Genomic DNA, 13,056 nt, shown 5'->3' on the forward strand with positions numbered 1-13,056 from the left:
AGTTTTGTCGTGAGAAAGGGGTGACGTCACCAGATAATCCGTCACAAAGCCCCCGGGCAATTCCCGGTCATCTGCTAAAACTCAGTATCTGCTAAAGCTCAGTACCTGCTAAAACTCAGTATCTGCTAAAACTCCGTACTCCTTTTGCGATCGAGTCCCGCATTCAGCATAGTAGAATGCATTCAGCGCACGCTTATTTCGACGGGATGACCGAAAGACCTCGTGACGTTGTGAAGACAGCTTTTTCTTCTTCTTTTTTTGAAGAGAACAAAGGTAAAAGTAATGACAGGCCATGTTTCCAAAGGCAGCAATCGCAACGACATCGGCATTCATGTTCGTCACGTTTACACGACGCATGTGGAGCCGACATTTCTGCCGGAACAAACTGGCACCCGAGCGCGAGGCAATTCTTTATGCTGTGTGCATTCAACGACGCGTACGTTTCTTTTTTTTTTTTTTTTTTCGTTCTTTTTCTTTTTGTACGCGTCGTACATCTGTTTTGGAAACGTCGTGAAAGGAAAGCAAATGCAGGCGACTTACTGACTCTACGGTCCGAGTTGAAAGGGTTCTGGCGAATAGGACTTCTCCAATGGCAACTCACCTGCAACAGAGAAGAATTTTGAGCACAGTAACTGATATAAGTGAAACGACACTATTATTGTGCGACATTGCTAAATGTTAGCGACCTTATATATGCACATAAACGTGTAGCAAGACAGTTGAAAGAGCGTTGTCACCACCGTCGAGTGGTAGTCGTCACATCATCAATTCATCATTAACCCCGTCAACTTATGATGATCTGCGCTACTAGCCGCGCCTTAATGGTACATGTAAGCGGGAGTAGCCGGTCCCACACCCGCGGAGCCACAACGTCCATATTAGATTTAATTCAAATTAAATCAACTATCGTCATTATTATCGTCACTGTCAAAGGCCTTCGTCAGAGAGGACGACCATGGTCCGGTGAAAAAAAATAAAAAATAAAAAGAACCTAGCAGCACGAGGGCTCCTCATGGGCCTCCTGGAGGTCAGCTCGAATGCGTCGGGTGTGTTTGTTGGCAATGACGGCGGCTCTCTGAATGTTTGGTAAGAAACTGGCAGATATGATACGGTGGCATCAAATCAGTGGCAGCGACAAAGCTGTTTACTCGAGCCCGCCTGTCGCTATACGTACATTCGTTCGCCCTGTCGACTGTAGTCCGCAGCAAGGTCTTCTTCCGTACGTACACTTCTTCCGCTGCCACTTTTTCTCTGAGGCACGTGGCGCCTAGGTGTTACAGCCAACGTGCACTCTCCGAATCGGCCAATCCGCATCGCGCGTGTTTTCCGCGTTTCTTCGCTTCATCTCGCGCCACAGGGGAGAAGGGTTTTCGGCGACGCTACGTACGGGACAGGATCTTCACGAAATTGAGCCCTCCAAAGCTGTCGCTGAGTACCAAGCCTCATTAATGTTTCGTTAAATACGTACACAGAGAAGTGCATTGTAACATCCTGCAGAGCTTGGAGCGCACATCAAACCCACGAAATATTTGCAGGTCATGGTTACTTCTCCCCAGACTACGAGTATGACGGGATATCCGGCTTTGATCGCTCCATATAATCTAGCCTAATTTTTGAGTATGACCTTGCACGCGGTAGTCGATCCAGCAGGCCTTCTACTCTCGATACCAGAGGCCGACATTAGACTGCGCACCCAAAAGTAAACGGGAAGCTTGCGCAGCGATTAATGGTAGAATTTATCTTCACCGATTACAATGGTAAACTCATTAGAAAGCCGGAAAGGGAAAAACAAACAGACCGCTCGCTTGACAAAGTTCCAACGCGGCACATGCGGGACACAAAGACAAAAGGACGCCTAAAAGTAAAAGCTTCTGCTTTCACGGATGAGCGCGCAAACCGCTTTTTGTTGTCTCGCGGCTTTTTGCTCCCTGCACGCCAGTACCTCTACACTTGAGGCTAACAAAGTTCGCTGCTTAGTAACATTTTAACGTTAAGGGCCCGTCGAGCGTTTAGTCGCACGGCGAATTGCCTGCCTGACAGTAGTCGTATTGAGTGCAGTTCTTTTGGAACAATTAGGATTTATTGAGGACCTCGTTCCGCGCGCACCAGCAGCATAGCTGAGTGGATTCCGCTCGTTACTGCTTCATGCTAAAGAGTGTCACGTGGTGGGATCGATATTGGCTTAGGTTCCCCCTGAGTTTCCCGGCAAGATTTTTCGAGACGGGTGCTGGCCCAGGACTTAAACCAACGTCGCCTTGATAAAGAATGCCTGATTAATGACTTCTCTACCTCCTCCTTCGCTCTACGTGGACGTGTAGAGTCGGAGTTCTGCCAATTGCCGACGTCGTTTTCAAACACAGGCTCTCTGTGCCCAAGCAGCACAGCATCTGGGCACAATATCGGCTGGACATTGGCAATACTGGCCCAATATTGGACAAGTACTGCCGATATTTAGCCAATATTGGGCCAATATATTTTGCTGCTTGGGTGGCTACAGGTGGCTTTCCATGCGGCTCATAGCAGTGGCCGCCGAAGCGCGGTCGTGATTGGCAGGCTCTTAATGACTACGTCACGTACGCTTACGTCACGGCGTGGCATTCCACGCCGAGACAGAGAGGCGACCCGGGTTCGAATCCGGGGGCCGGTTGTGCTGTCTGGGTGTTTTCCCTGGGTTTTCCTCAGACGCTTTAGGACAAATGTCGGCACGGTTCCCTGTGAAGTCAGTCCAGGACGCACGATTCTTCCTGCGATAGTTGTGACGTTGCCAGCCTCAGCGTGGCTGACTACGCCAAGCGTTTCCATCGTTTATATGCTCTCTAAAACATAACCGTTTGACATGTTCCCCCAAATATGGATTATTTCCCAAATTGAGCTTTAGCTTAGCGACTTTCGTTGCAGCGACGAGTTTTACTAAACATAATGTTGTAGAAGGAACACTACGCTAGCACGTATCCTCCATCACAACAGGGCGTTTTAGCATAGTGGCTACACGCTTGCGTACGCTATGCTATAGCAGTTAGCGGCACGCCGCACTTTCGTGGCGCACGGACTGTTTTAGTACTGCCCAGCGCGCACTAACGCAAGTCACTGTGACGCAATGTGTCGTATAAAGTGAAAGCTATCCAATCTCTACTTTGAAGAAGGAAGCAAGCCAAGTGCAGCCAAGACCATCCGGTCAGCCCCTTACCTGCAGGTCTCGAACTGTATCGCATGCCACGAGAGCGGAACGCAAGCGGCCTTGTGTACGTTATGCTAAATTCGAGAAATAGCGTACCTACGCTGGGCGCAAAAATTGCGTTGCGTTCGACGCTATCGCCTTTGTGTACATAAGGGATATCATTGGTGGTGCTGCGCTCGCGAAAGACAGAAGCAGAGCTTCGCACATTGCGCAGAACCACCAAGCTATCCCTTACGTACGCAAAGGCAACAGCGTATACGTATACTACGTGAACTCACTATTTTTAGTGATTTTTTGGGAATATTTGGGAGTTTAGGGAGCAAAAATTACTAGTGAGTTTTAGTGCATCGTACGCTATCGCCTTTGGGTACGTAAGGGATTGCGTGGTTCTGTGCACTCCGCGAAGCTTGCTTTCTGTTTTGCTTGTGCGCAGAACCGAGTGCGCAAAACCGCAAGGCCGACAGTGTACGACGCACTAAAACTCGGCAATAATGAAAGCAAGCCCACACGATTTACGAAACGGCATTGTCCTTCAGAGACATCGAAAAGCCCAATCAAAATGCAGAGAACGGGGCATAAAAAGGCTTTGCCTTTCTAGCGCGAGGGCACAGCGCTGATCGAACTCTTCTGACGATGCCCTATACTAAAGTTCCAGCAACGATACTACGACACTCAAACCAGAACAAAAAGTTTCTTTTGTTGCCTTTCCCATTCTCCCTCGGAACAGCTATCGGAAACGCGCGTCGATTGGAAAACACGACACTATTTTGCCATTTTATTTTTGCTTTTTGTCCTTTGCCTTTCTCTCTCTCTCTCTCTCTCTCGTAGCTCGGGATATCACAGCCTGCGTATGACGAGTTTCACTTTCCGACAGAAAAGATATGGGCGCTTCCATTGTGCGAGATATCCCGCTCTTTGTGTTGTCGTTGACGCGCGTTGCGCTAAGTGGATGACACGAAGAGAAAGTCCTGCGTTTCTCGCGATCCGATCTGACAGCCTGTTATTTGGACGGATACGCGAGCCTGACATATTCGCCCCAAAACGACAATAAGCCGAAAATGTGCGCGTGCCACGGCGCAAAATACAAAGTATACGATGGCGCATCTGCTGTAATGACCTGCTCGTTGTTAAGCAGGGAGTGCTATAGTTGCGAGAAGCTGCATGAACCACGCTCAGTGTAGGAAGTTTTTAAGAGAACCGTACGTTATCGTTCTGCGTACGCTGTGATACGACGCTACACTTTCAACGTTCAACGGATCAAATGACCTCATTACGATGATGAGCAGCGTATCCGTTTGTACTTCACGATAAAAAGAGTATACCTCTGCAAGGTTCAAGTGCTCAGGTGCACAATCAGGGGCGGGGGGTTACAGGGGTTACTGTAGACACCCTGAATTTGTGATTGGGCGCAAGATTCCCCATGGAGGTGAGGCGCCAAAGTGTTATCTCAGGTGCCGCGTGCGAATAAAATGCCATAAACCCTTTTCCCGAATCGTATCCTGAATTTTTGGGACTAGGGCATGAATTGGTGGTGGTGGCGGTGGGGGATGGAAAGGAGGGCCGGTTGGGATCTGGGGTCGCCCTGAATTCAGGCGTTGCGCCGCCCCTGTGCACAACCAAAAACAAGCCTCTACTCAGCCAATGCTGCAAAAGATAAAGAAGCAGCAACAACAACAACAACAACAATAGATGATGACGATGAGATGGGGTGTTTCACCGCGGTGGTGCGGCACCCTACCCCACTGCACGTGGAACATTATATGAACATGATGAAGGGAGGATGAAAATACGAGAAAGAGCTAAAGGTTCTGGAGCAATCCAGTGGACGACAGGAAGTCAATGAACAGGTGAAGGACCCGACGATGGAGCACAGGGTATTCACGGGGCCAATGAGCGCAGCTAAACTGAGCGGCCTCTTGCTGATACGGGCAAGCTCATCACACAGTATCCGCCTTTGGGGGCAGTAGAGTGCACATTCCATAAGAATGTGCTGGGTGGTCGCCTCGACACCGCTGGTGGAGCAGGGCTCTAGCATATCGGAAAATCATGCAATAAACGCTTGGAAGGAAGCACCTACTTGTCTGCTTCACTTCTTTTTTATTATTGTTATTATGCATTCCAGCTGCAGCACCCGTAAAGGGCCTTTTTAAAGTGTAATCACTTAAGTGGTAAAGTCAAATCACGCCATCCACAGTGAAAAGCGACCAAGAAACAGACACAAAAACACAGATAAACAGACACAAAATGACCTCAAGTCATGTAGGTCATATGGCTCCACTAAACGTCAAACAGCTCAATGCAAACGCACACGGTAACGAGCCGTGTTTGCAGCTGATGCCGGCTTGCGTGACATGGCGCGAGAAAGCCCGGTCGGAGGGCGGACGCAAGGCCCGAATTTTGCAGGAAGCGGAGCAGGGCTGTGGTGACGGCCCACTGGGTAGGCCGAGGGACGGGACCAAGGAGGGTAGCCATGGACATCGTGCCGCACCCAAGCTGCATTAGAAGACGACGGAGAGCTTTCCGTTGGGGAAGGTGCTGCTGGCAGTGCGGAAGATAATGAGGGATATCGGCCACCTCGCACCAGCTGGGACATAAGGGCTGGATTGGCCCATTTTGTATAGCGGCAATGGAGTGCGGGCAACGTTGAGACGGAGGCGGTGCTGAAGTGATTTCTCGCGGCGGCTGCGGTGACACGCAATGAAGAAGGCAACCGAGGGGTCGATGGACTGCATGTGTCCACAGGGGTAAAAGTTATTCCGGATGTAGTTCGTTACCGGGACCACTGCGTTTTTGTAAAGAAAGAAAATAACTAGGTAAATGATATGTTTTTACCTGAAGTAGGAGCAAATTAGGAACGAAATTAAACAGGAATGACCCTCGTATACCAGACCCCCCCAGACCCCCCCCCCCAATCTGTAGAACCTAACTTGACCTAACCTCACTAAAGTGAGCCGATTTAGCCCAATTCTCTTGCAAGTTTCGAATCCGTTAGGCTTAGCATTCCCGTGTTTCTCCTGTGCTAAAAGTGAATCAGATGGGGTTGTTGAAATGCCTATAAAAAAACTTCTACTCCACAGAATTTTATAATTCTTACGTTTTTAGATTCAGTATATGAACTTCTTTAACTTCTATGCAATATTTACCATTCAAACGCTTTCACAAATTTTTAAAAACGAGTGGTCCCGGTAACGAACTACACCCGCTATTCCCCCCATGGAAGGGAATCAGTCGACTCCAGAAGGGAGGGGGGAGGCATATATGTGTCAGGAGTTGACTCCTCCTAAAGGCATTTACCTGTGACTCCCGTTGCTTGTTCGTGAGTGCACGTAACCTTGTTTCTATTCCAGTTTAGCGCTCGCAGACATATTCCCACCAGCGTATAAAAGCCCGAAAAGAACGTAGTTTACCACTGTTAATTTCAACGACGCTCCTCACGCGACATGGTAGCTTATTCCTCCGAAGTGTGAGTGTAGAATACCATTAAAATAATCGTACCTATGGAATTCAGCAGGAGCGAAGAAAGGAACATACGCGCATGCACGTGCCCAGCCAAACACGAAGAACACTTCTTCTTCTTCTTCTTCTTCTCATAGCTTGCATAGCTTCTTCCTCTTCTTCTTCATCCTCGGGGAAATGGCCGTTATCCACTAAGGGCGATTGGCCAGTACCAGATGAAGATCATAGGCGTGGATTTTCCAAGCCCTTTCAACATCACCACCACCACCACCGTGGATTTTCCTGAACACTAGCTATATATGTGAGGAGGAGGAGGAGGAGGAGGAGGTTGAGGCTTGTCGGACAAACGATAGGTATGGGATTCGCGGAGGATAGCCGTGAAGTTACGCGCAAGAGAAAAAGCGAGGCGAAGATACGTTCGCAGCTCAAAAGCGCTGGCTAAGAGTCATGAAGGCAGCCACCAGCTTGCATAGCTAACCCACCTTGTGCTATAACGCTATAAGAGTCAACGCAACAGTTGGCTGAGTGAGCCTTAAAGGCGGTGTCGTCATCACATATTTGGGAGTGGTCAGCAGTACGAGGCCTCATTTGTAAACTTATGTGGTTTACAGCGAGGATATCGGATAAAAGTATAGTTACCGAGGTAGAAAGAAGATCCAAAACGACACAGGGAATCAGCAATCGGGTTGTTTAGAAACGGTATCGCCATTGATCCTGCGTGCAGCCATCTTTATTGTCACGTGTGCCTTGACGTTTGCAATGGCGTGCGACCGGGACCTGTCCGGAACGCATTGTGTTCGCCTGGCACGCCATCGTTTAGGGACCGGTCTGCGGACCCTGTGCACGACACAGACAGCCGAAATGTAATAACGACTGACGAGACGTTACTAATTTATTTTCGAAATATTTGGTCTGATTTTGTATTTTGCGCCGTTCTCGTCGCTTGCTTTGAGCCGTGTTGCTACCTTTGCCGTCATGTTTAATCTCGAATAAAGCGGAATCCTGCGATAGGCTCCCGCAAAAGCGTGTTGCGTACCCACACTAGTCCCTAAAAATAACGCGCGCTCGTAATGAGTCCTTGCGTACGCTACCACTGCGCACGCGCAATGGTGGCAACACCATTTTGTAGCGTACGCAAAGCAATAGCGTACGATCCTGGAAAACTATCTACTTTGTCCTACCACCGGCTGTGCTGTTTGAGGCTTTCCCTGGGTTTTCCGAAGACTTTCCAGACGAATGTCGCCACAGTTCCCCCTGAAGTCGGCACAGCACGCATACTAACCCCCCTGTCCTCCACTCCTTCCTGCTGTCGTCTCTCCATCTGTCCACATCTGTACCGCGCTCATAGCCCAGTTGCTTCGCGGCGCTAACCCGGAATAAAAAAAAATCTCTACTTTGTCGTAACTTCGGCATTTTAGCTGCAAACTTTTGACACTAGAACATCCATTTGGGCTTGTTGGTAACGTGCTTCCATTTCACTAGAATCGCTAAAAACAAGGACAACACACACACAGAGCGGTTGTCCTTGTTTTTAGCGATTTTAGTGAAATGGAAACTTTAGACAGTCTTCTTATCATTATCGATTTCTAACGGTGACCATCCCCGAAAAGCGGCCCACATTGCAACACTGGATGAGCCTTCCATTATTGAAGTCGCATTTCGAGCATTAAGTGCATCCGACCAGCCATAAGGGCTCCCCTTTCACCATCAACCTTATTTGAAATGGACCTCCCAACCACTCATCAAGAGATACGCCTTTGTTTAAAGTTAAATTAAGTTAAGGTAAACGTCCACTCTATACGATAGCACTCAAACATCCATTTGCACGACGGTACTTAGATCGGACAGACCAAGCGTACACGATTTGGCTTGATCCGAATTGCCCTGTCCTATAATGCTGTATACACTGTTGGCTTCGCGCCAAAGGATGGCTTTTGTGTTGACCGCACACCCGTGCCTTGTCATTAGGAAGAAAGGGACAGGGTGCTGTGCATCTTGGATGCGCAATTCATTTTCAAAGAATGATAGGCGAAAGAGTAGCGGCAAAAAAAAAAGGAACACCGCAGGAGGATGATAATAATAATGATAATTCGGGGCTTTACCTCGCGATACAACTAGAAGGGAAAGGGACTCCGAGAGTATAAGCCTGGTATTATGGAACGTCAAAAAGGTATAAAAACCAGGCTATTTGGTAGCAAAATATTTTGATGGCTTTTATCGTGTCACATCGCCATGTCGAACATCACACACGGCTGTAGCGGAGTTTTCTCGCAGTGTCCTATGTCTATTAGCCCACAATATCCGCCTGATTTAATAAAAACTCAAACGTCTTATTCATGCCGCGAACCGCCTTTTTCGCAAGCTACCCGCCTTGCTTTGCCAACAAGACCCTGAATACTGTGATATCCGTTCCTTGATACATACACTCTTTGTGTCGCTCTCGTATAACTCCTGTTTTTATATAGCTAGATGTTTCATATTCCGCTACGCGAAGCTCTTTCTCTGCTGCAAAAGCGTCTTATTTTCGCATTTCGTATTTTTTTTTTTCGAATTTGGGGATCGACATTTTTCTGCAAATCACTTAACGCAAATATTGTTAACGACGACTAGAAGGTATAAGGTAGGTTTACCCTGCGAATGTAATGACCGTAGACGTGAGTGAGGATAAACTCAATATCCGCGTGGACGCGGATTAATCTATTTCAACCAGCGCGATTCCGGATGCGGTCGCGGATCTGACATGCGCACGGATACTGTCAATCTTATCCGTGCTCACCTCTACGAAGAGGTGACACTGTATCGAACTGACCCTTTGAGTACGACTTATTGTAGCACTATCCCAGTCCATATTTAACGCACTTTCGCAACATTTACACTGTGAACACTAAGTGCGAACTCCACTTTAGTGTGAACTGCTGACACCGTATTTTGTAAATATGCAGTGTGCTGTGTTGTTTTCCTGGTCTATTGAGTGAGTGCCTCTGAGTATGGTGAGGGATCGCGCTGTGATTTGTTTTGATTGCTGTGAGAATTTAATAGCTATACAACACTTGCAATGGAGCAGAAAGCACCCATGGTGGGTTGCTGGAAGCTCCAAGGTTTACTTTATTTTACTAACTAACTAACTAACTAATTACACTATAGTGAACATGGATTTCACACTGATTCGAACATCATTTCGTCATGCCACCCTCGCTCTCAGCTGGATATTATGCGTTTGATCGTCATACATAGACCTCACCGAGGAGAGGTTCGACTCTACGTTTGCGTTGTAGAAGCACCGGCAATTCCCGTCATTCTGACGAAGACTTCCAGCATTTTGACCCAAAGGAGTTACAGGGAAAAAAATGCATAGCACACGCGTCGCGAAATTAAATTAAAGTCCCGCAAAGTTGTTCCTATAAACGTCCCGCATGGCGAATGCGCAAATTATAAAGGCCGCGAAATTAAAGGGGGCACTAAAGTGAAAATCTTATTCTTCGCTCAATGAAAAATGTGGTTACCTTGAGACGAACACAAAAGGAACGGTAATCATTCGCTTTGTCGTTCACGACGAACCTGCAATTTAGCTTTCCCTCCCCTTCTCCGGAAGGCCGACAGTGCCGAGAGCTCTCTCATTGGTCTCCGCAAATGATTTGTCCAATCAACGCGGAGGATCGTTCCAGGAGACCAATCCGAGGCCTCTCCGCATTGTCGACCTTCTTGAGAAGGAGAGCGAGACGGAAAGCGCACATTGCAGTCACTTGAAACCTGCCTTCGCAGAATTGTATCGTACTTACCATTCCAATATCGCTGTCTCTCAGCGACCCCGCTTATAAACGTAACCCACGTATACGCAACGACACCTTAACGCTTAACAACGCTCGTCCCCAACGAACGAAAGCAAATGGCCACTTTGCTAAGGTGACCCATTAGCAACCGGCTGAACCCGCATCGTACGGGCAATGGCACTTCACCTACAGGCTTGCGTGCAGCGCGGGGAAGCCTACCGCTCTAAATGTAAACTCGCGTGCGGCGCCGGGAACTGAACTGAGCCTTATCACTTATTCATATTAAGAGCCACCTACTCTGGAATTTATGAGCAGGTATCGCGGGCTTTCTCGAAACGCTTATAATTTCGCGCTACATTCGTGGTAGCAAACGTGATTTGCACTTGGCGCTTAGCACGTTCAAGCGACGGAAACTCTCACATCATCATCATTAAAATAAAGTTGTTGTTGTTTTCAGGCGATCGACTCTTTGTTTTAAAGAGACAATCTCTGTGCCTCTGTAATCAGTACATCTTTCATAAATTGGAATGCCTTCCTTAAATACACGTTACGTTTGTACAACTGGCGCTCTTGACATGAATAACTTTGTCGTATGCAGGCGTCTGACAGGCACTTGACGATTCGCTGTAGCTTCCGCATGCTTGCTGTGACGTAGACATGTCTGTCTCCCCTCTCCCTCTATCCTATCTCTCTCTCCCTCGCTGAACGTGCTATATGGGGCTGTAAAACAAAGAAGTTATCCGGCTGTTTGCGCCGTAGACACGGCCGTCACAGATCCCCGTGGAATGCGCCTTTACTAAACAAATTGCACGTTTTCTAACAAACCGCTGACTGGACGTGTGTAATTTAAGCAGCTTTTATTTATTTTCTACAAGCAGCACCGTATGAAATACAATGGAATCCCTATTTTTAAAAAAATGCGAAAGAAAAATAAAAGTAGAGAGGAGTACAATAAACCGCAGTTCTCGCACGAAAAGAGTGGCTTTCTATAAAAATAATCGCTGGTTGTTCGTCCGTGTAAAATAAAGAGGAAAGAAAAACCGGAAGGGAAACGAGCCGAGATAGAAATCGTCCGAAGGAAAGAAAGAAATAAGAAAGGCCAGTGGAGAGGAGGAGGTTCTAATCTTGCCCCAGCGGCCTCCCAGCCCAGCAGGGGGTCTTCCCCATCTCGAGCCAGGCTATTTTTCCACAGCGCCGAGGTACAGACCGGGTTCCGCGTGCAGAGGCAGCGCGCGTTGTTCCATGAGGCGGTTCGCCGCGTGCGTCAGGTTGTGAGTCAGGTTGAGTGTGCGTCAGCTGACGTTACGTCCCGACGTGATAATGCTAAAGAGACGCGTGCTAAGCGGTTTTCTTTGCGGTTTGCTTTCTACAAGGTGCGGTAGGTAAATGTAGGACGAGACATAAAAGAGAATTTGTGAAGAGTGGTCTTCCTTCTTCTTCGTTCTTCCGTTTGTATTTGAAAGTATATTCCAAAAGCCGGGAAGAGGTGTACTTTAAAATGTCTTTTATCTCCGGCCTAACACAACAGTGAATACAAAAATTAAATTAAATAAAAACGTAGACGTTTCGCCACCTATTCGTGCTGCATCATCAGTACACAATATGTCCGAAGGTACAGATCAGTCTACTTATACCAAGATATCATCAACCTCCGGCAGTGGGCCACGGTTGGCGTTACATGCTGATGAATGTTGACCATGTTTAGAATCTTGGTGTATGAGACGTGATTCATCAGCATGTATCGCCAACTGTGGCCCTCTGCCGGAGGTTTATGATATATTGGTAGATAAGTAGTCTGATCTGTACCTTCGTACACATTTTGTACTGATGATGCCGTCTGAATAGGTGGCGAAATATCTACATTTTTAATTCTTTTTTTTTTTTTCACTGTTGTGTTAAGCCAGAGATAAAAGCCCCTTTAAAGTATTCCTTTCGTATCTTGACAGGAGCTTTCCAGGGCTTCTTCGTTTGCTTCGTTCGCTTCCTTGTTCTTCGCAAACGAGACTGTGTTGGATAACGTACCATAGTAGAACTGGAGAACCATTCCAAAGAAAACCGGAAAATATCAGGTTGGAATTAAATGAAGAACGATACGAAATGAAGGCGCCTTCACCTTCTCGTTCGAGTCCCTCAATTCACTTGAAATAAATGAACCTAAATAAATGGAAATAAGCTATAATATAAAATGGGGAACGAAATCAGTACTGGTAACGTATCAAGCCCTAGTGACGTACCGAAATTCCACGGGCCCTGGGTGGACCTCGATATTCCCGGTTGCGAAATCCCCGATCTGGAAATTCCCGTTCTCGAAACAAGGAAAACCAAGGAGAATGCTCGATTACTTCGTAACAGGGTATGCCGTGTTTAATTAACCACCCAAACTAACGGGTTTTCGACGTCTGTCCAAGTCGTTTTAGCGAACGAAAGCCAAACTTTAGCGGCTGTTAGGCTTAGCGGGGCAGACACGCCGGAACACCACGTCGGTTAGTTTATTATCAGGTCAGTTCAAGTTCGGTGCTTGCATTTGGATGTCCAGGTTAGTCTGAGTTCGCTGTTGGCAGTTTCCCGCGCGCGGCTGTGCATTTTATAGTCAAATAACTTTATTTCCAGTAGTTTATTATGCAGCGGGGATTTCGATCACTTTGTTTCGTG

General features: G+C 47.5%; 1 protein-coding gene across 4 annotated transcripts in view; it reads right to left on the minus strand.

Moving 5' to 3' along the window:
- The window catches only part of LOC135399188 (uncharacterized), a 43,020-nt gene that overhangs the window by 7,737 nt on the left and 22,227 nt on the right, over nucleotides 1-13,056 (minus strand). For 2 of the 4 annotated variants that reach the window (XM_064630956.1, XM_064630957.1), the window contains exon 2: nucleotides 541-601. The gene's annotated coding sequence lies outside the window, so the exon portion shown is untranslated. Of the gene's footprint in view, nucleotides 1-540; nucleotides 602-6,673; nucleotides 6,774-13,056 lie in introns of those variants that run through there. The other 2 variants (XM_064630955.1, XM_064630958.1) reach the window with 2 other exon arrangements.

Source organism: Ornithodoros turicata, chromosome 6 (genome assembly GCF_037126465.1).
Source record: "Ornithodoros turicata isolate Travis chromosome 6, ASM3712646v1, whole genome shotgun sequence".
NCBI classification, from domain to species: domain Eukaryota; kingdom Metazoa; phylum Arthropoda; class Arachnida; order Ixodida; family Argasidae; genus Ornithodoros; species Ornithodoros turicata.